Source organism: Neovison vison, chromosome 1 (genome assembly GCF_020171115.1).
Source record: "Neovison vison isolate M4711 chromosome 1, ASM_NN_V1, whole genome shotgun sequence".
In the NCBI taxonomy this organism is placed as follows: Eukaryota; Metazoa; Chordata; class Mammalia; order Carnivora; family Mustelidae; genus Neogale; species Neogale vison.
The window spans coordinates 86,678,868-86,698,741 of NC_058091.1; the positions used below are offsets into that span (position 1 = coordinate 86,678,868).

The 19,874-nt window shown below is 48.8% G+C and overlaps 1 protein-coding gene across 2 annotated transcripts in view; it reads left to right on the top strand.

The window, feature by feature from the left end:
- The window catches only part of DAAM2 (dishevelled associated activator of morphogenesis 2), a 126,898-nt gene that overhangs the window by 27,034 nt on the left and 79,990 nt on the right, over nucleotides 1-19,874 (top strand). The gene's annotated exons all lie outside the window — the stretch shown is intronic.

The window sequence follows — 19,874 nt, forward strand, 5'->3', positions numbered from 1 at the left end:
CCTGCCCCAGGACCCCTGTGGACCCTCTACCATGTCATTCTAGTGATCTGGAATGCACACATTCACACTTTGGATTCAAGCAGACCCTCTACAGGTGGGGTGTCAGGTCGGGTGGCATGGCCCAAACCCTCCAAAACCCGTGAAGGCTCCTGAGGAATGTGTGAAGGAAGGAGCTTAAACTCATCTGCCGTTATTCTAGAGAGCTACACCTTCTTACTGCCTGGTCATTCCCAGGGTTGTCAGACCTTCCACAGCCGACCCACTACACAGAGAGCTTTATGAACATCTACTCTTCAAACTCACTAAACAATACCTACCATCTTGAAGGCCTACTATGTGCCAGGCATGGGGCTCGGCACTTGGCACACTTCAGCACATCCCTGTCTTATGGTAGACCTGCAAAGTAGCTGTTATCCCATTTTACAGAAGAAAAAACCAAGGTTCCAAGCATGCAGGTACCATCCTGAAGTCACGTGGCTTAGTTAGAGGCACAGAGGGCATTCCAGGTAAGGTATGCCTGGCTCCAAGACCCATGCTCTCTGTACTGAACCCTGATAGGTCACAACGTCCTCCCTTTGTGAGGACAAAACCGCCAACAAGATGACTTCCACCCTATTATAACTCTGGAGCCCCAACAAACATTCAGTGTTGCCCACCCCCCAGCCTGCCTCCATCAGCCTTCTAGTCCCAGAGCAGAAGGTGACTTTTGACTTGGGAGTCAGTGGGTAGTTTTTGGAGTGGCTGCCCCTCGGACACTGGGATCCTGCTTCTCAGTCCTGCCAACTCCTCTCTGCAGCAAACACACCCACAGCCTCTCTCCCTGCCTCCCCTTTTCCCTCCTGCCTGTGAGCTCTAGAGGGTTTCCAAATCTAGAGTAGAGCCAGCAATTCATTAGTGTTTGTCTAGATTCCAAGAATCCAAATATACAAGAATTCTTCATTGAGAAGTCCAGCATTCTTGGGGAAAGTGTGTGTCACCAAGAGAGAGCAAGACTCCTCACATTGAGAAACGGGATCCGAGTCCAGTCCGGGAAAATAAGTGTGAATTTCAGAGCCAGATAGCAGTGGATTGGCTCTGAGACCCCCTCCCAGCTGCCCAACCCCCTCACAAACCACATCTGGGGGATTTGCCTTCCTGGTTCGTCTGAGGGCACTAACCGGATGACATTTTCCTCCAGATACAGAAGGAAGGCAGGGGCAGATTGGGGTGTGTGAGTGTGTGTGCACGCATGTGTGTGAGGAGGATGTGTATGTGTGTGCGCGCATGTGCACAGTTCTCACCCGCAGGTCTCCTTTGTTGCTCCTCTTGGCATGAACCACTTGCTTCACAAAGAAGCATCTAACGAGCTTGTTAGCTGGGAGTGGGTGCCAGGACAGGGAATGGCAGGTGGTGGGCCTGCCACTCTTCCACAGGAGGAAACCTCTCCTCCCACTTGGGGGCCATTCCTCTTACCAGTGAATCTCAGGCCAATGCACGGGAAATCTGCTCAAGAACATGGAGAAGGAACCTTCTCATGACTACTAGTGCAAACTCACGCTAGAGGACGAGAGCCAGGAGGCAGCATGTGAGCGAAGTGGACGAGGTGGCTGGGGAGTGGGTTATAATTAAGAAAAGCTTTGGAAGGATAGGAAGATTAAAAAAACAAAACAAAACAAACAAACAAAAAAAACCGAAATAACTTTCCCTCTTTGATTGTAAAAGAAAGGCAGGTTCATTACAGAAAATGTGTAGAAGCAGGAAAAAAATTAAATTAGTCTCTATGTCCACCACTGGATGACTGAGAGGTTCCTGGAACTTTCTGCCCTTCCACCCATGCCCCCCCCCCCACAGCCCCAGTTTCCCAACTGCTCACAAACCACACTTGGGGAACTTGCCTTCCTGGTTGAGTTAACATTTGGTAATTCACAAGCTAGTCTTTTCTCTCTACAGGCATTTCAAAGCAAAGTTGAGTGCCTATTGTATGTGCAGATGTTAGAGAGTTTTGTATTTTGATTTCATCCCCTTTCCTTAGTGTTACTAACTTTATAAATGAGAGAAGTGTTGAGTGCGGTGTGGAAAGGGGTCATTATACATGGTTTGATAAAAACAAGCTCAGAAGGAGGGAAAGGTCCTAAAATATTGGAGGGCGTCCACTGGGATGGTAGATCTTTTACATTGCAGACAGTGAGGGAGATCCAAAGTTTAACCTCTCGGCTCCCGCAAGAGCAGTGAGCAGCCCAGATCAAGTCTTCCTTTGATTGTGGCTGGTTCCCTGGCCACAGACAGAGCTCTAATGCCATTATTGGGACTTGGTGTAGAACGGGCATGGTCATGAGTGTGTCACATACAATTGTTTTTTGCAACTCTGAATTTTAGGTTGAGTTCCTCCATTTTACAGATTTGGAAACTAAGGCTTATTAATAGTTAAGAAATTTGGGGGGGGGTCCGTATGACACAGCAGTAGAGTTGAAATCTGAACTTGTTCATCATTCTTCTAACTGCTGTCCTGCGCAGCTTCCCATTCTGTGAAAGAGTTTGTCTGCTAGTACACTTTGCTGCTTAGATTTCCTGGATGGACTCACCAAAGAACAAGGGGGTACCCTCCCAGGAGTTGGAGGGGAGGTAGTTAGTTGGTATTAATTGAGTTCCCCTAAAACGGACCTTGCAGTTTTGAACCTGCTATCTGGAGTGTGTATCAAATGAGTAATGCCAGTGTTTCTTCTTGCCCCGTGACTCTTCCTCCCGGAAGCCTTCCAGGTTGAATTCTACTTGACACTCTCCCTTGCCCCCCCTTCTCTTCATTATTAGCCTTCTCCAATTCATAGCTACTTAGTAGTTGATCTTCTGACCAGATGTTGCCCTGTCTTTGAGATTCAGCATAAATTAACTAAATCCAGCCCTCACAAGAAGAGGAATACCCACATCCTTCGGAAGGAGCAGCGTTTCTCAAGGAGGAGTCCTTAGACCAGCAGAATTAATTAGCATCACGCATTATTAGGGGTGCAAATCCTTGGGCACCCACCCCAGACCTGCTAAATCAAACTCTGGGGGGCGCAGCTTAGCTGTTGGTGTTGTATCGGGACTGGTCACACTCAAGTCTGGGAACCTCTGGTCTAGGATTCTAAAGTAAGGGCTCACGGCTTACACATTTCCTGTTACCTCCTGCTCTGACTTCCTATTTCCATCTAATTAGTTATGAGTATTAATTATTGCTGGTTACAAGCAGGGCAGCCCAGAAGTGGAGAACATGTTCTGGAGCTAGAACTTGTACATCTGAGTTTTGTCTCTATGGATAGCTCACTGTGTGTCCCTGAGTGAGTGGCTTAAATTCTCCCACTGGAGACTTGTTCCTCCTACGGGACAGCTGTGAGCCTCCAGTGAGACTGCACTCCACTTACTCGCATGCTGCCTAACACACAGTAGGCCTGAAGGACATGTTCCCTAGATCAATGGTGTTCACATCACAGCAGCCCAAACAATTTGAAATTGTATGTTGGACAACCTTGTTCTAGAAGAGGTTGATTGCTTGGCCAGAGGTCCTATTGCTTGGCCTTGCTTTTCTCCTCCCTGTCTGTGCTCACCACAACTTACCCCCTCTATTTATGATGCTGGCTTTATTCCCCAGCCCTGCTCTGATCCTTTGCTTCTCACCTCACTTTGCAGATCTCAGGACAGCTTCTAAACAATGGACCTGCTACTCTGAGTCTCAAGGTGGCTTCCTCCCTCATCAGAGAGGCGAGGGAGCAATGCAGTTTATTTCCCTACCAATGGGAACTCTGCAACCTCTCAGAAAGCTTCAGTGGTACAGTCCGTTTATGTGTATCTATATATGGATATGAATATTTATGTAGATATGAATATGTACATAGACATAAATATGGATCTTTTTAACCCGGCCCCCACTGGAGCATTTCACTCCAGAGCACTTATTCCCGCTCTTTTTTCTAAACCTTTACACCCTATAGGGCACCTGGGTGGCTCAGTCCTTAAATATCTGCCCTTAGCTCAGGTCATGATCTCAGGGTCTTGGGATTGAGCCCTGCATTGGGCTCCCTGCTCAGCGGGGAGTCTGCTTCTCCCTCTCCTCATGTCCCAACCCCCGCTTGTGCTCTCTCTTGTTCTCTTTCTCTCTCAAATAAATAAGTAAAATCTTTTTAAAAAATAAGAAAATAAATCTTCACCCCCTCATAACTAGGGACTTAGGGTTCCTCAACCTTCATACTAGCCAGAATAATTCTTTGTTGGGGGTGAGGGGCTGTCCTGTGTGTCATAAGATGTTTAGCAGCATTGCTGGCCTCTACCCATTGGATGCCAGTAGTATTGCTCAGTTCTGATTGCCGAAAAGGTCTCCCAACATTGCCAAATGTCGCTGGGAACTATCCCTGTTGAGAGTCACTAGCCTAAGCTAAATTCTTCCTATAATAGTTTAGGTCTGTTATATCTTTTCTTAATTAATTAATTGATTTGAGAGAGAGACAAGGTTGGGGCAGAGGCAGAGAGAGAGGGGAGAAGTGGACTCCCCACTGAACAGGGAACCCAGTGCAGGCCTCCAATCCAGGACCCTGAGATCATGACCTGAGCTGAAATCGAGTCAGAAGTTTAACTGACTGAGCCTCCCAGGCACCCCAGGACTATTATGTGTTATAGTATCCCAGAGTTCATCTCTGTAGCATATTTAAGGTTAGGAGACTGGGCTTATCCATTGAGAAGGAAGATGCAGAGTCCCAGGAGCCTCTGGGTTCCCCCAAGGAGAATCACCAGTTACTCTGTGATAGCTTTCCTCAAAGGTCCCACACTTAACCCACCTGCCTTCAAGCCAAGGACATCCTGCTCCCTTCTAATACCTTCTCTCATGTGCTTGACTCTCCCTATACAGCAGGAAACCTCGTAGGAACCAGGGAATGGCCTTTGGATTTTGGCTTATAAATACCCATGGTCTCATTTTTCTTACTGAGAAAAGATTTTTTTTTTTTTTTTTTTAAATCATGTTTAACATTCTTGTTGCCGTAGTGGAAACTTTTGTTCTTTGGAGAATTTCCCATTCCAGGCCCAGGGTCAGATTCCTCAGCGGAACTCTGAACATTTTCTAGGGAAGTTTCTTTCACCAGTGAGATTGTACCTTTGATACATTTACACAACTGTGTTTGGATTGTGTGTTAAGATGTCCCAGGATCCCAACATAGACTGTGAGGGAAGCTGTGTAGCTGGGGAGGAGCCATGTATCTGGGACTCGGTGGCCAGCCAGGATCAAAACCTTTTATGATTCCTTTACTTTTTTAGATGTCTTTCCTCACACTCCAGCACCTCAAATCTAAGACAAACAGCCAGTGCTTTTGTCAATATAAGTTGAATTATGCTGTGGTAACACACAGTCCCCAAATTTCAGTGACTTAAAACGAGAGGTTTATTTCTTACTTGTGCTATTGTGTGTGGTGGGTCAGCACAGACTTCTACGTATCATAGTCACTCAGGAACCCAGGCTGGCAAAACTGGCCCCTCTTAAATGTTGTTGATTGTTGCGCCAATGAGAAAGGGGGTTGTGTCCTGCTGATTCTACATTCTAGGCCACTAATTAATGACCAATGGTATTAGTCAGGGTTCTCCATAGAAACAGAACCAAAAGGATGTATATATCTCTATATCCATCCATCCATGTATCTGTCTATCCACCTTACCTATCCATCTTACCTACTATCTAGATTTATTTTAAGGAATTGGCTCACTTGATTGTGGGGGCCAGCACATCTTAAATCTGCAGAGCAGCCATGTGGGCTGGAGACCCAGGGAAGAGTACATGTTGCAGCTTCTGTTCAAAGTCCGTCTGGAGACAGAATTCCCTCTTTCTTGGGATGGTAGTCTTTTCAATAAGACCTTCAAGTGATTAGATGCGGCCCACCACATTATGGATGGTAATCTGCTTTACCCAATGTCTACTGACCTCAGTGTCTCTCTTATCTAAAAAAATACCTTCATGGTGAAATCAACATTGACCAAATATCTGGTACCTTGGCCTAACCAAGTTGATACATATGATTAACCATCACAACACTCAGCTTCTACTCACAGCTCATGGACCAGAACTAGACATGTGGCTGTACTCAAATACAAGTGGCCAGGAAGTACAATCTATTTCATGCCTGGAGTGAGGGGTGGGGACCAGTGATATTTCACTAAGTACCAATAACTATCACAACTGTAAATACTGTTATCACTTCACAGTATCCTCACTTCAATGCATTTTGCTGAATTCAACCCATAAATAGTTTTGGACTTTGACCCACATGCCCCCTTTGCTCATAGGCGAGGTTAAGGAGATGGATGGATTAAGACAGGGCCTGGCCTTCAGGGGTACTAAAATTTAAGATTGTTACCAATCACTTTCCTCTGTATTTCCATCATTAAGTGTTTTCTGTGTGTGGTATTGCATTCAAATACCATTTGTATGTTGTGTTCTTGAAGAATGTCCTGCCAAATAATTTGACTTTTGTGGCTTCCTTTTAGTACCAGTTGTGTTTTCCTTGGTTGGACCCAAAAGGGCTCAAGGGCCAGCCCTCCATTTGCCACCAACTCCCTCTCTGCCTCTGATAAGTCCCTTCCCAGTGTGTGCCTGATTTTCCTGGCTGTCTGGCAGGGGGGAGGGGGGTGTTGGGCAATGGGATCTCTGAGTTGCTTTCTGGCTCTAATACTCTGTGCACCTTCGGTTCTCACTCTCTCCCTGTGACCCCAAAGCCAGTTTGTGGACTGGCTGTCTGCTTGGATACAGCCAGGTCTTCAGGACAGAGTTTTATTCCATAAAAGTGACAAGATCATTCTGGGTTCTCACTAGAATCTATGGCCTCATTAGTGTCCTAGTCTTGCTATGTTCACTTGCCTAGAGAACATGAGTGCTACACACCACCTGGGAAGCATCATCTCCAGGCCCACTGGCCGTCTGGTATCCCTCTGCCTTGCTGATGGGGGAGCCTGGGGCAAGGAGATGTTGGGATGGAGTACCAGAGATGGGAATGGTCTGGCTTAGCTGAAAGGGAGGTTGAGGAACCAGGCCAGCCCTTCAGTGCCATTTGGGCAAACCTAACCTACAAAAGGTAGAGTTCCAAGGACCCCAGGTACTACTCGCTTCCTTCCTTTCCATCCCAATGAACTGTTTCGAAGCTCGAATGAGATAATGTTGGAGAAAGTACATGGAAATCTATAAGTGCTCTTCAGACAATATTATTATTATTACTATCATGTATTGCCTTATTCCATGGCTATTTTGGTGTTAGGTGCTAGGGATAGAGAAGTGAGCAAAGACACTAACTTAATTAGAATACAGTGTGGTGCCAGCTCTAATAGCATGTTCCAGATGAGCCAAGTCTGTGGGAGCTCAGAGAAAGAAGCAATTAATTTTGCTTGTGGGGGTGGCAGGCTCCATGGGAGCAGTGACAAGTAAGCTGGGTCTTGAAGGATGTCAAGGACTTTATGGGAAGAAAAGGAAGTGCCAGGCAGAAGGCATTGCCTGAGCAAGTGTCAGAGTTCTGGGCAGGCATAGAGAAAGCCCTGGAAGACTGGCTTGGCTGATGGGTGGGGGTGGGGGGAACAAAGTGAGGGGGAGCTTCCCGGGAGGGTGGTGATCAAATTAGGAAAGTTTTGGAATAACGTATGAGGCATTGGTTCTTAAGCGAGTTTGGAAATTACCTAGTTTGAAAACACTTTGTTATTTTAGTTTTGGCTGAAGGAAGAAGCAATGGCTTTAAATTGATAAAAAACCAGCCTATGGATTTATATTGGGAAAAACTGATTTATAAGAAGTAGATTTACTCTCAGCATTGCTGCACCAACCCTTTTATTTTGCTGCTTTCCTTCATCCTAGAATCCATGGGGAGCACTCAAGTGGTCCTGCTCTAGTCTTGGTCATTTGAAATATTTGAGCAGGAGGTAGGAAGTGGGATCTTTATTATTTTTTTGCTCTTTATAAAAGGGAAGTGTGAAAAATAAAGAAATCTACAAAAAAAGAAAAAGCACAGTGATGCTGCCCTCCAGACAAGTCTGGTGTTACTATTTAGGTAATTCCTTCCAGCGAGCATTTACAGGGCAGACACCTTGTTTCTTTTTCCACTGCATGAACCTGACTCTGGCAAGTGGTCCACCTGAAATTGATCGTTATCATGATGCTCCCATAATCCTTCTAGAGAAAGTTCAGCAGTGGAACACTAGGAGAACCACTTCTGTTCAGGTCCTAATGTTTCCATTCATTACCTGTGAGACCTCAGCAACAGTCTCTCTACAGTTTCTTCATCTGTAAAATGGGAACAATCCTAACATCCTAAACAATAACATTTACATCCTCAAATTTGGGGACCAGAGTTTGTTTGGGCAAAACACTTAAGAAACTGTCTTGCACATAGTAAGTGATTAATATTTGTTACTGGTTATTGTCCTGTCCTGTGGGTCTGTTCAGCCCTGAAAGGAGCCACATGGGGGAATCTTCCGCTGCAAAAGGGTCTTTCTATGGAAGTGTCCCCCACATCAGGAGAGGGGCAAGCCTGTCAAGTTCCCAGGATTAGGCAAGCACTGCGCCAGGATCCTGGTGATTTTTCACAGATTTTCTCTGGAGGAAGCTGGCTCATCCTTGCTTACTCCTTCCTGTCTTGCTTTTCCCCACGGGATCTCTGGGCAGGCTGTTCCTTTAAGAAAGGCAGCCACACACTATGGGGCCCTGCCTCCCCTGCTGGGTGCCTGGCTGGGCCACAGCTGGGACCCTCCTGGGCTGGATTTGAGTGCTGGACCCTCTGGAGAAAGGGGACTGCTTTGAATCAAGTGCACATCTCCCAGGAATCCATGCCCGAGGAAGGACTCCCTGTCATCAGCCCCCACAGTGGCCCCTGCCTCCCACCCCCCAGCCCTGGCTCTGGGACGTATAAGAATCATTCTTAAGGACTGAGCTCAGGATCCCTAAAAAGAAAGTTGGAAACTAGCTGGATAAACTTGGTAAGTGAAAGAAACCCACGTTGCATCCTCCTCCGTTCTGCGGAATACAGATTTGGGTTGGAGTTTGGTGATTGTTGCTGGGTGGAATCTGATGGGCAAATGTGGGAAGGAGGAGACAGAAGTGGGGTTGGGATTCCCGGTGGGTAGTGAGTTTTGGATTGGGGATAGCCTCCACCCCCTCCTCCCACTGCTTGTCACCCTTGAGGCAGGGAGCTGAGGGTTGACATCTGGAAGTATCTGGAACTCGGTGGTTGGCCGGGGTGGGGGTGGGGAACGGGGAGAAATGGTGATCAGGGAAGAGCTGATGCCAGATTTCTCTCTCATTTGGAGAAAACAAAGTGTGGGGCTGTTTGCAAAGATGCCCGGGGCCAAATGACACTTGCAGCCTAAGGGTGAAGTGATGACCCGGGAATTCTGTCTCAGCAGGGAGCTCAAGCCAAGTCCTCTTCCTCCTGGGGTTGAGGGGACACCCCAGGCTCTGGGCTTGTTCTCCAGGCCCCAAAGAGGTCTGTGTTGGCCCTCTGGACTGGGGCAGCTGCCGTGAGCAGCAGCAAGGCTGTGCTGTAGTGGGAGAAGGCTAGTCTGCCAAGGGCCGGGAAGAATGGAGGCCTGTTGTTCTGGAGCCTGGGAACGCCATCCTGGGGGGAGGTTCAGGATGCCCTGTGCTCAGTGTGAGAAAGAACTGGGAGAGAGGTCTGTGCAGTGGGCAGCATGGATCTGAGGTCAAACCCCAGCTCTGCAGAGCCCCATGGCCAGCCAGCCCCCGCCTGGGTCCAGGTGAACTCCCTGGCCTTGAATGCCAGGTGCAGTCTGGAGGCTGGGCTCTGGGCACAGGGGCGGCCTCCCACAGAGGAGACAGGAGGGAGTCACAGGCTCTGCTCCTGTGGTTACACAAGACCATGAATTGTGGATCCGCGAAGCCCCATGCTGAGTTCTGCTCCAGCAGCTCTTTCCTGTGCCCCAACCTGTGCTGGGCTGTAGCTGGGGGTTTATGGAAACAAAAATGGAATCATGGAGTCAGGAGGGTGTGAGGGTCAGGAAAGGGGTTTTGAATGTGTGATTGAAGCCATCTTTGAAAAGTAACAGTAACAGTTGCCATTTTTCCTGGGTTGTGAATGTGCCGAGGGCGTCATGAGCGCCGTGTCATTTGGTTCGTTCAGTAGTTTTTTAAGTCATGAATATAAGCCTGTCTCACAGTATTACACTTGGCAGATCATTGTATTTTTGTTTCTTTGGGGTTCTTTGTTTGTTTGTTTTTTTGTTTGTTACAAATTGCAGGTTTGTGGCAGCCTTGTGCGGGCAGATCTATTGGCCCCATTTCTCCAAAAGCGTTTGCTCACCCCCTGTCTCTGTGTCACATTTAAAAAGAATTCACATTTAATAGTCACAATACTTCAAACTTTTATTATTGTATTTGTTATGGTGACCTGCAAACAAGGATTAAGACTCGCTGAAAGCTCAGAGGTTGAGTGACAGTTTTTAGCAATAAAATATTTTTAAATTAAGGTATGTACACAGTTTTCTTGGACATAATGGTATTGTACTCATCATGGACGACAATACAGGGCAAACATAGCTCTTGTAGGCACCAGGAAGCCACAGAACCAGCTTGACTTGCTGCATGGCGACGTTTGCTTTGTTGCAGTGGTCTGGGACCCGACCGGCGAGACCTCTCAGGTGTGCCTGTAATTGGAAGGGTTTTTACCGGTGAAGAAACAGAGGCTCAGAGAGGTGCAGGGCCTTGCCTGAGGACACAGGACTGGTAGATTGTCAACAAGGACGCAAACATCTTCATTCAATCATTCTTTCATGCTTTGATTCAGCAGAGTTGAGCTAATGGCCTCTGTTTGCCGACTCTTCTGGTGGGCACTGAAGACATGGAAGGGTGTAAGACTGCAGACCTAGCTGCACAGCCAGGGTCCTCCACACCTGCAGAGTCTTCCAGATGGGTGCCGAGACCCCTAAGGGGAGTGCGTTGAGAGCTCTGCTTGAACAACTTCTTTTTCTTGAGAAATATTTCATTTTGTTTTCATTTTAATAGTCACCTAAAAACTGAATGCATTCATTCTGCATTGCAAACTGAATGGCTATCACATAACCTCCAACTGGCCTGCGATTTGAGACCTGAGTTTATGTTTCTGTGCAAGTTGGCACCAAGCGGTTTCCTAAAATGATAGTGTTTAACTTTTACGGCTTCGTTTCTGAAGCTGAGCTTTGCATCATGAGCTTGGAAAACCCAAAGTGCCAGAGATAAAGAAAGGCTCCATTGATCTAGTGCAAGACGGGAGAGGTGTGGTCAGGGTGACTGGGGGAGATGGGTCAGCTGTCACCCCTCTCCTCGGGGCAGAACACGTCGGGCTCAGCTGCAACAGAGCAGTGGATGGGTGCCAATCCTTACAGGAACAGGGTAGACCCAGGACAGAGACTCAGGGGCATGCAAGTCAGGAAAAATGAAAGACCCCGAATTAGGGGACCCCAACTTCTGACACAGTGTCTCTGACCTACAATGCAAGGATGTTCCTCTCTCAACCTTGATAGATGGAACAAGGTGTGCTAAGGCTAGGAGGGGTGAGTGTGGGGCCTCCTGGGGGTAATGGGTTGTCTCCTCTCACAGGGGGTTCTTCTTGGAACTTTCTAGAATCTCAGAACTTTCCCAGGGTCCAGCTGTTAGGTGAGAAGGCTGAAGCAGGATCCTTGTGATTTGTAGGCACACCATGCTGGCTCTGTATCTTGGCTCTTACACAGGGCTGGGTCACGAGCCCCCTGGGAGGATCACACATCCCACCAGGCAGGTGGCTGGAGACAAGAGATCTAGGACTTCTTCTTCCATCTCTTCTTCCTTCTGCTGCTGAGATTTTGGGTATGGCCATGAGGCAGCTCATGGTCACACCTACTTTTGAGTCATGACCCCCTGTATCTTCACTCTTTGATTACTGTCCCTCACTTGGATCCTGGGCAGTCATCTGGTCTTCTCTCCAGACCTCTCTGCTCTGTCCATCTCCTGCATTAGGAGCCTTCAGACATTCTCTGTGAGGGTCCCAAGAGCAAATATTTTGGCTTTGGGGGCCCCACGGTCTCTGCTGTGATCACTTGACTCCTATACCAAAGCAGTGCCAGATGATATGTAAATGAACAGGTGTGCCCATGACCCTGGCAGTGGGCAAGGTTGGGCCTCCCCTGACCCAGATGGAGATAGCTTCTGCTGAAAAACATTTGCTAGTTCCCCACGGTCTACTGGACCCTTCACATGTGCCCCCCACCCCGTTCTTCATCTCTGGGTGCATCTCCCACAGTCCTTCCAAAGCCCCCAGCAGTCCCACTCTCCAGCCACACTGCCTGCCTCCCCATTCTCGAACACATTCTATCTTTACACCTAGCCTTCACCCCTGCAGTCCCCTCCACCCGGAATGCCCTCTTCCTCTTCCTCCCACTCATGCAGCCTCTCTACTCCTGAGATGTTGACTCCTTATTCAGATCAGATGTTTCTCTTTGTGTCCTGCCATGACCCTCTGCCCCTCAGCCCTCCAACACGCTGAGTTCCTCCTCTGTGACCCTGTCACTTTGTGCTTACCTGGGGAGTGACCCTCCATGTGCTACACTTCAGTAATTTGTTCCTGGCTTATCTCTTCAAGGGCCGGAATTGGTAGGACTTGGCCGTCTCCCCCAGAACAACACCAGGCCTGCTGGGCAGTAGGCATTCAGGAAACTGCCTTGGCATAAACCCCATGACCTCTCCTCTTCTCCCAGAGAGCCCCTGCCACAGCAGGTGGCTTTTCGGGGTTGAGTTGAGCAATTTTGGGAAATCAAGATCTCGTGAGTAGGACAGTGAAGCTGTCTGTAGCTAAATCTGTCACTGCCCTGAAACCTGAGCCTGCCCACTCCCCGTGCCCCATGATCAGGTGTCCCGTTTGTTTTGACATCCTGTGAGGGGCATGAGGGGAGACCTGAGAGATCCAGATTTCAAAGCAAGAATTTTCTCTAGCAGCCGCAGAGGGCCAGGCCCCTGCCAGTGCCTGGGCTCCCGTGTTAGCATTTTCAGTTAATTAAGAAAACAAACCCCAAATCCCTGACAGAGATGGTTTTGCAGAGTCAGGACACAGCGTTCACATCAGCCTGCGGGAGAGGCCTCCAGCCCCTGCGGGCAGGATGGGCTGGAAGACGGGAATGTGTGAGCCAGAGGGGACCTACTGGTGCTTTCTCCATGAGAGAAGGTGCCACAGAAGCCATGTCCTGGGGAGCCAGCTCCAGGTGTGGCCCAGACATGAAGCTCTGGTCCTCCCTCCTCTTCCAGAGCATTTTCTGAGTGGCTGGAATTTGGAGGGAGGCCAGCTGGGTGAGAATAGGAGAGGACGATCCAAGAGAGTGAAGAAGCAGGTTCTCTAGAACCTGGTTATTCCAACAGCCTGGCTAGTGGGGGAGAGTGGAGAAAGGTGACCTGGGCATGGCTTCAAGTGGAGCCCAGGTGGCTGTCCTGCCAAGGGGAAGTTCTGGTCAGGGATGCTGCTTTAACATGACATTAAAGAGTGGTGTTCCTCAGTGGGGAGAGTAAGCTTACTGCTGTAGAAACAGCTAGCTCACCTCTCCAGTGTTCTCCAGTTTCTAAGGGAAACTGGGGGCAAGGCTCATACTATATGTGTGTCCTAAAAGGTAGGCATGTTGGGTCCTTATGAGATAAGGCATATCCCGGGCCTACCTCAGTGAACATGGTTTCCTTCCCCATCAGATATCTGTCATAGTTCAGCTTCTGCCTGCAGGCCAGGTATGTGGTCGGGGTGGGAAGAATGGCCTAGGGAGGAAGTAGTAGTAGGGCCAGCTCTCGGGATCTGGTGTAACTTGTCCAAAGAACCAACACTTGGTACAGATGTTTTTTGGCTTTTGAGAGCCTTCCTCTTGTGCCCTTGGGAGTTTCTGGGATCCCTGCCTTCTGGAAGTCCTTGCTTCATCACTCCCAAGACAGGACACATTCTGTGAGCAGGTAAGATCCTATTGGAAAAGCAAGTCTTTCTAAAGTTGAGCATCTCCGTGGTGTTCAGAAGCTGGAGAAGAGTCATTTGGGGCTTGCAGGGAGTCTCAAATCTCTTTCTCTCTGTCTTTTTGCATTTCCATCAGAATTCTCAAGTTGTATAGCTTGGCATGACTGATGGCTCTTCTTTTCTGGAAAATCAAAATATCACCTCATTCTCCTAAAATTCCCAGGTCCCTGGATACCAGGCAGGTTTGTTTGCTTGATGCTATTGCTGCTGCTGCTGCTGCTGATTCCTCTCACTGCGTCTTAGAATAGAGCCTGCTGATGGCAGGCAGGTAGTGATCTCTGTGCGCACACTCAGAGTTTCTAGAACTTTGACCTGGCAGATCAGAACCTTTCTGATGGACTGTTGGGAGCCCCTTCTCTCATTTAAACACCATTTCTAAGTATTCTCCAGGCTTCAGAGGGAAAATTTCGGTAAAGACCAGAAGTTGTGAGTTTGCTTCTAGAATATTAGGTAACACCGTCCAAAGAGATGGGGGAATGTAGTTGGGCCCTTGCAGGACTCACAGTATTTAGGGAAATGTTCACCAGTGCATCTTGGCTGAGAATCTTGGAGGTATTATTTTGTTTTTAATTAGACTTTTGTAGTTGTTATTTCTACTATGGACACTACCTTCAGGAGAAAGCACTTAAGGGGAAGCCAAGAACCAAAGGAGGGTATGCCTGCCACTGTCCCCTAGTGGTAAAGGGGAGTCCTGTGCTGAGAATTTGGGGTTGGGGTTCTAGACCTGGTCTGTCATGAGTTTGTCCTGAGGCAAGTGGCCTTGCTTCTCGATCCTGTGTTCTTCCCTGTAAAATGGTCTTGGTAAGGATAGCTATCCCCATGGTCAGTATCCTGTGTCTCCCAACAGCTGTGTGGGAGTCACCTGTAGGGTATGTCAGAGAAAAGTTGGGACTGAGTTCATTCACACACAGGCATCAGGAGTGTCGCCGTTCATGGTGGTCTGCCCCAGGGTCAGATTTTTGCATCCGAGCTTGTGGAATGGGACTTGGTCGCTCTGGAGGTCAGTGGTCCTCACATCTCAGCTCTCTGAGTAGGGGTCTGTCGAGGCAGCCCTGACCCTGATGGGGTGGGGAATTGTCCCAGGGCTGCTGAGCTGCTTCTGTCTCTGTGTGTTGTGTGCTTCCCCTTGACCTCCTTGGTCTGGAAATGGATTCTCTCAATGGACCAAAGGGGAATTTGGAAAACCCCAAACTCAGTTTCAGAATCCAAGGAGGGTATTCCCCTTCATGACCAAGCACAGGACCATATCTGTGTGCCCCACCTCTCACAGCCTATATTTAAACTTTCCCCTTCCTTCTGCGTGGAGGGTTGGTACCTCCAGAGGTGAATACCTAGCCATCCTTCGAGATGTAGTTCCAAGCACAATTATGTCTATAGCTTCTCCAATTCCTCTTCCCCTCCCCACCAGTTTAAGGGAGGTGAGGTTATCCTTCATCTGTGGCCTTGAAGACCTGCCCTGGATGTAGCATAAGTGCTACAGAGTATGTGCACAGAGTATGAAGACCACAGTTCTCCCTGTCTTTCCCTAGACTAGGGGCTTCCAGAATGCAGGGGTTGTGATAGGGCCAACTGTGCATTCCTAGTCCCAGTGACAGGGTCTAGCCCATACTAAGTCCTCATTAAATATTGGCTGAGTGAAAAATGAGGGGAACCTGTAGTCTTCAGGATCTCCTGCTAAGAAACAAGAATGGCTAGTGTTTGGGCAGTTGGCCCAGGGGCCAGTTCCATGGTGGTATCCAAACCAAGCACTCTAATTGGTGTCTCCTCTGTGTATGATTCCTATGGTGGGGGTGCTGGGGACCAGCGTGTGCACAGGCCTGCAGTGTGCCCACAGCTGGGTGTGGGTGGCAACACCGTGCTTTTCTGTAGAGACCCAGGTGCGGACATTGGCACCAGCTGCCTGCTGTCCCCATTGGCATGAGATTCTCATAGTTGTGCCCAGGGCTTTTGGAGGGAGTGTGACCATATGGGAAAGCTGGTGGCACTTTGGGAGACAGACCCCACTGTTGGTGCCTTGGAAAGACACCTGTGTTGGAGGCTAAGAAGGTATCTTATCTGTATGAGTTAGAGAGTTGCAGCATGCAAGAAATTGCAAAACAGAATTTTTGTGAATCCTGGCAAGATAAGAAGGGTGCAAGGGCTCTTCTGGGTCAGTCCTGACCTTACCTTCAAGGAGTTTATTTACTAAGTGACACATTCAGGCACATTTGCCAAGTGCCTCCCATGTGCGTGTCCATCACTGTTCTAAGCTCGGAGGGTGCAGACTGACCTGACCCTGTCCCTGCCTCGGAGGGTTTATTTTCTTTCTTTTTTTTAATTTAAATTCAATTTTGTTAATATATAGTGTATTATTAGGTTCAGGGGTGGAATTCAGTGATTCATCAGTTACATATAATGCCCAGTGCTCATTACATCATGTGCCCTCCTTAATGCCCACTTACCCCATCCCCCACCCCCTTCCTTCCAGCAACCCTTTTGTTTCCTAGAGTTAAGAGTCTCTTATGGATTGCCTCTCTCTGTTTATATCTTTTTAAATTTTTCCTTCCCTTTCTCTACGTTCATCTTTTTTTTCCCTTAAATTCCACATATAAGTAAAATCACGTGATCCATGTCTTTCTCTGGCTGACTTATTTCACTTAGCATAATACCCTCTAGTTCCATCCGCATTGTTGTAAATGGCAAGAGTATATTCTTTTGGTGGCTGAGTAATATTCCATTGTATATCTATATACCACATCTTCTTTATCCACTCATCTGTCAATGGACATCTGGGCTCTTTGCATAGTTTGGCTACTGTGGACATTGCTGCTATAAATATAAATATTGGGGTGCATGTGTCCTTTTGGATCACTACGTTTGTATCCTTGGGGTAAATACCTACTAGTGCTATAGCTGGGTCATAAGGTAGTTCTATTTTTAACTTTTTGAGGAAATTCCATACTGTTTTCCAGAGCGGCTGCAAAATTTTATTTATTTATTTATTTATTTGGGAGTGCATATGTGGGGAGAAGCAGAGAGAGAGAGAGAGACACTGAGTGCTGAGTCTGAGGTGGGTCTCTATCCCTTGACCCTGAGATCATGACCTGAGCCAAAATCAAGAATCAGACACTTAACCAACTGAGCCACCCAAGCGTCTCTTGGAGGGCTTCTTTTCTAGTGAAAATCCCTGAAGCCTGAGGGGATGGGAGTTAAGGCCACCATTATTCTGGAGACAGTGTCCCCTGCAGATTCTAAGCCAATGCCATGGTGCGGGATGTGGTTTCTTCATTCATCAGCTTCTTATTCTCCCCCAAGATGCTGCCTGCCAGACTACCGTGGTATCACCCTTTCTGGATTCCTGGTTCTGCCTCCTTCCGCAGGCTGTGTTAGAGACCCCTCCCCTGTTTCCCACCACGCCCTGTACACCACCCTGCCCACTACCCCTCCCCTGTCTGCTCACCACTCGGACCTGCTTCCTCTCCAACGGTGCTTTTGACGAGCAGCTCTGTTGTATTCAAGCTCATATCCCCCAGTGGACCGCGTCTGGCACCGGGTAGAATTTCTATATGTGACTGTGGAAGGAATGAATTCATGGGATGGACGCTGGGTTTCATTTACTCCTCTTCACCATCCGTGCTGAGCCTGTGTGCCTGTTTTCATTTCTTCCTGCGTCCGATGTCAGAGAGTTGATACTAGGGGAAGTGGCTGGAAAGCTGGGGAATTGTGAGAAATGGGAAAAGCGGGAAACCCCTGCTGGAAACCATCTCTTCCCTGTGTCCCCTGCATGACTTTGCGTTTAAACACACTCCCTCCCATAGGCTGGGCAGGCAGGTGGGCTGCAGGGCTCATAGACCTGGGCTTCACACTCCAAGCCCCACCTTGTGCTGAGGCCTGGGTCTGCCTTTTCGTGTGTGGGGGGACCAGGCAGTGCTGAGGGACAGACTTGCTCCTCCAGCTCTCGGGTTCTGACGGCGCAGCTGGGCCGGCAGGAGAGCAGGCCTCCCGGGAATGGCTGGGAAGCGAGTTCCAGCCTTGGGCCCACCTCCCCCGAGGCCAGGATGTGGCGTGGGACCCAGGCGGGTGGAGGTTCCCACCGCTCAGCTCCTTCTTTGGCTCCCAAATGCTGCAGGCCCAGGCAGTGTCTCTCAGCAGCAGGGGGCGGGGAAAGACTCCAGCTGCCTGGGTCAAGACCCCATATCAGGACCAGGGCAGCCCTGCGGGCACCCATTTCTGACATTTGCCCTCTACCTGGATGGCTGCCAGTTGTCCTGCTGGCCAGCCTTGCCTCACACTGGGGGAAATGAGTCTGGAATTAACCGTTGCAGACCCTGCCCCAATCAGGGGCAGGACTTTCTTCCCAGATGGGCCAGCACCCATCCGTCATGTACCCAGGGCTGGTGTGGGCATAGTCACAAATGGTACCTCATTTAATCCTCACATCAGTTTGGCTATATGGGCACTGAACCCCATTTCCAGATGAGTAAACTGAGGCATGTGGCATTCTATATAATCTGCCTAAGATTAAAAGTGAGTAAAATTTCACAAGAATTCCTTCTATGTGCTAGGCGGTGATTCTAGGTCCTGTGGATAGAACGGTGGATGATGAACAAAAATGTCTCAAGGAGAGAGAGATAATAAAAAAGTAACAGTATCTCGCACAGTCGTAAGTGTATGTGGAAAATGGAGGCAGAGGGGTTGTTTGGAATAGTCACTGAGAACGTGTGCAATTGCTGATGCTGGCACAGTGCTTGCCAGGGGCCAGACACTCCCTTGTCATCAAGCCCGCTAGTTAACCCCCATGGTAATCTTATGACGCATGTGGCTGAGATTCTCTTTCTCAGGGGGGACACTAAGGCACAGGGAACTCACCAGAGATGATAGCAGATGAGAAGCGGTGCTGGGATCTGTGCTCAGGCCACCTGATTCTCCAGCTCTGGCTGGTGACCATGACCGTGACTACAGCTGGGGCCTGGTGGGAGAGGAGGAGCCCTGTAACTCCTGTAGCCCCTACCTCACAGGCCAGGTGAGTACAGAGCAAAGGGTAGAGGGGAGGAGAAATTCCTCTGCTGTAAACCTGGGTGAAACTGTAGGGTTTGACTTCTTTACAAAGAATAAGAACAGGAGAGGGGACGTAAGGCCCAAAGGTGGTACCTTGCCCCTCCCCTCCCCTCGCTGTCCCTTGCCTCTAGCCAGCCACCCTCTGCCCTCCTAGGACTTGGATCTGACACAAGTAGGGCTGTTTTTGCTCTTTCCCTGGCCTTCCCTCCCTCTGTGTCAATTTGAGAATAACTTATTTTGTTACTGATGATGGTGATAGCAGCTAATATTGGCCAAAACCTTACAGAAATGGGAAGTTCAAATATATACAACTCCCACATTCAGGGAAAACCAATTATTTCCTGTAATCGGTCACTTGCTATAAAAATCTTAGCTCAGTTAATAAAGGTACTTTAGCCTGTCCTGATGTGAAACTGGCTCCTGGTTCAATGAGGTCCCAACTCAGACGCCCTGGGAGGGTGTCTCCCCGTGGGACTGCAGGGTCCCTGTTGATCTCCACAGATGTGTTCTCTGTCCTCCCTGCATCTGGAGCTCCTGTGCTGGAATTCACTGAAGGGGCTGTGTCTGGTCTTGTCCCTGGGGCTTTCGAAGGCAGACCTGGAGCCTGCTGCTGAAGTTTCGGCATCCTCAGGCTCCCTGGCTCTCCTGGGACTCGCCCCTGTCCCTGGAGGGCTTGAGTGTCTAGCTCTTCTACAGACAGATGCGGGGATTCTAGATGGGCCGGAGGGCAGCCCCTGGTCCTTGTGAACCTTCCCATGTTGCTCTGGGCCCCGCCAAAGGCTGGCCTTGTCCAAGGCGTTTCCCTGTTCTGGGATTCTGAGTCACTGGTCGTTTCTAATGTTGTCCCTCTCCCCA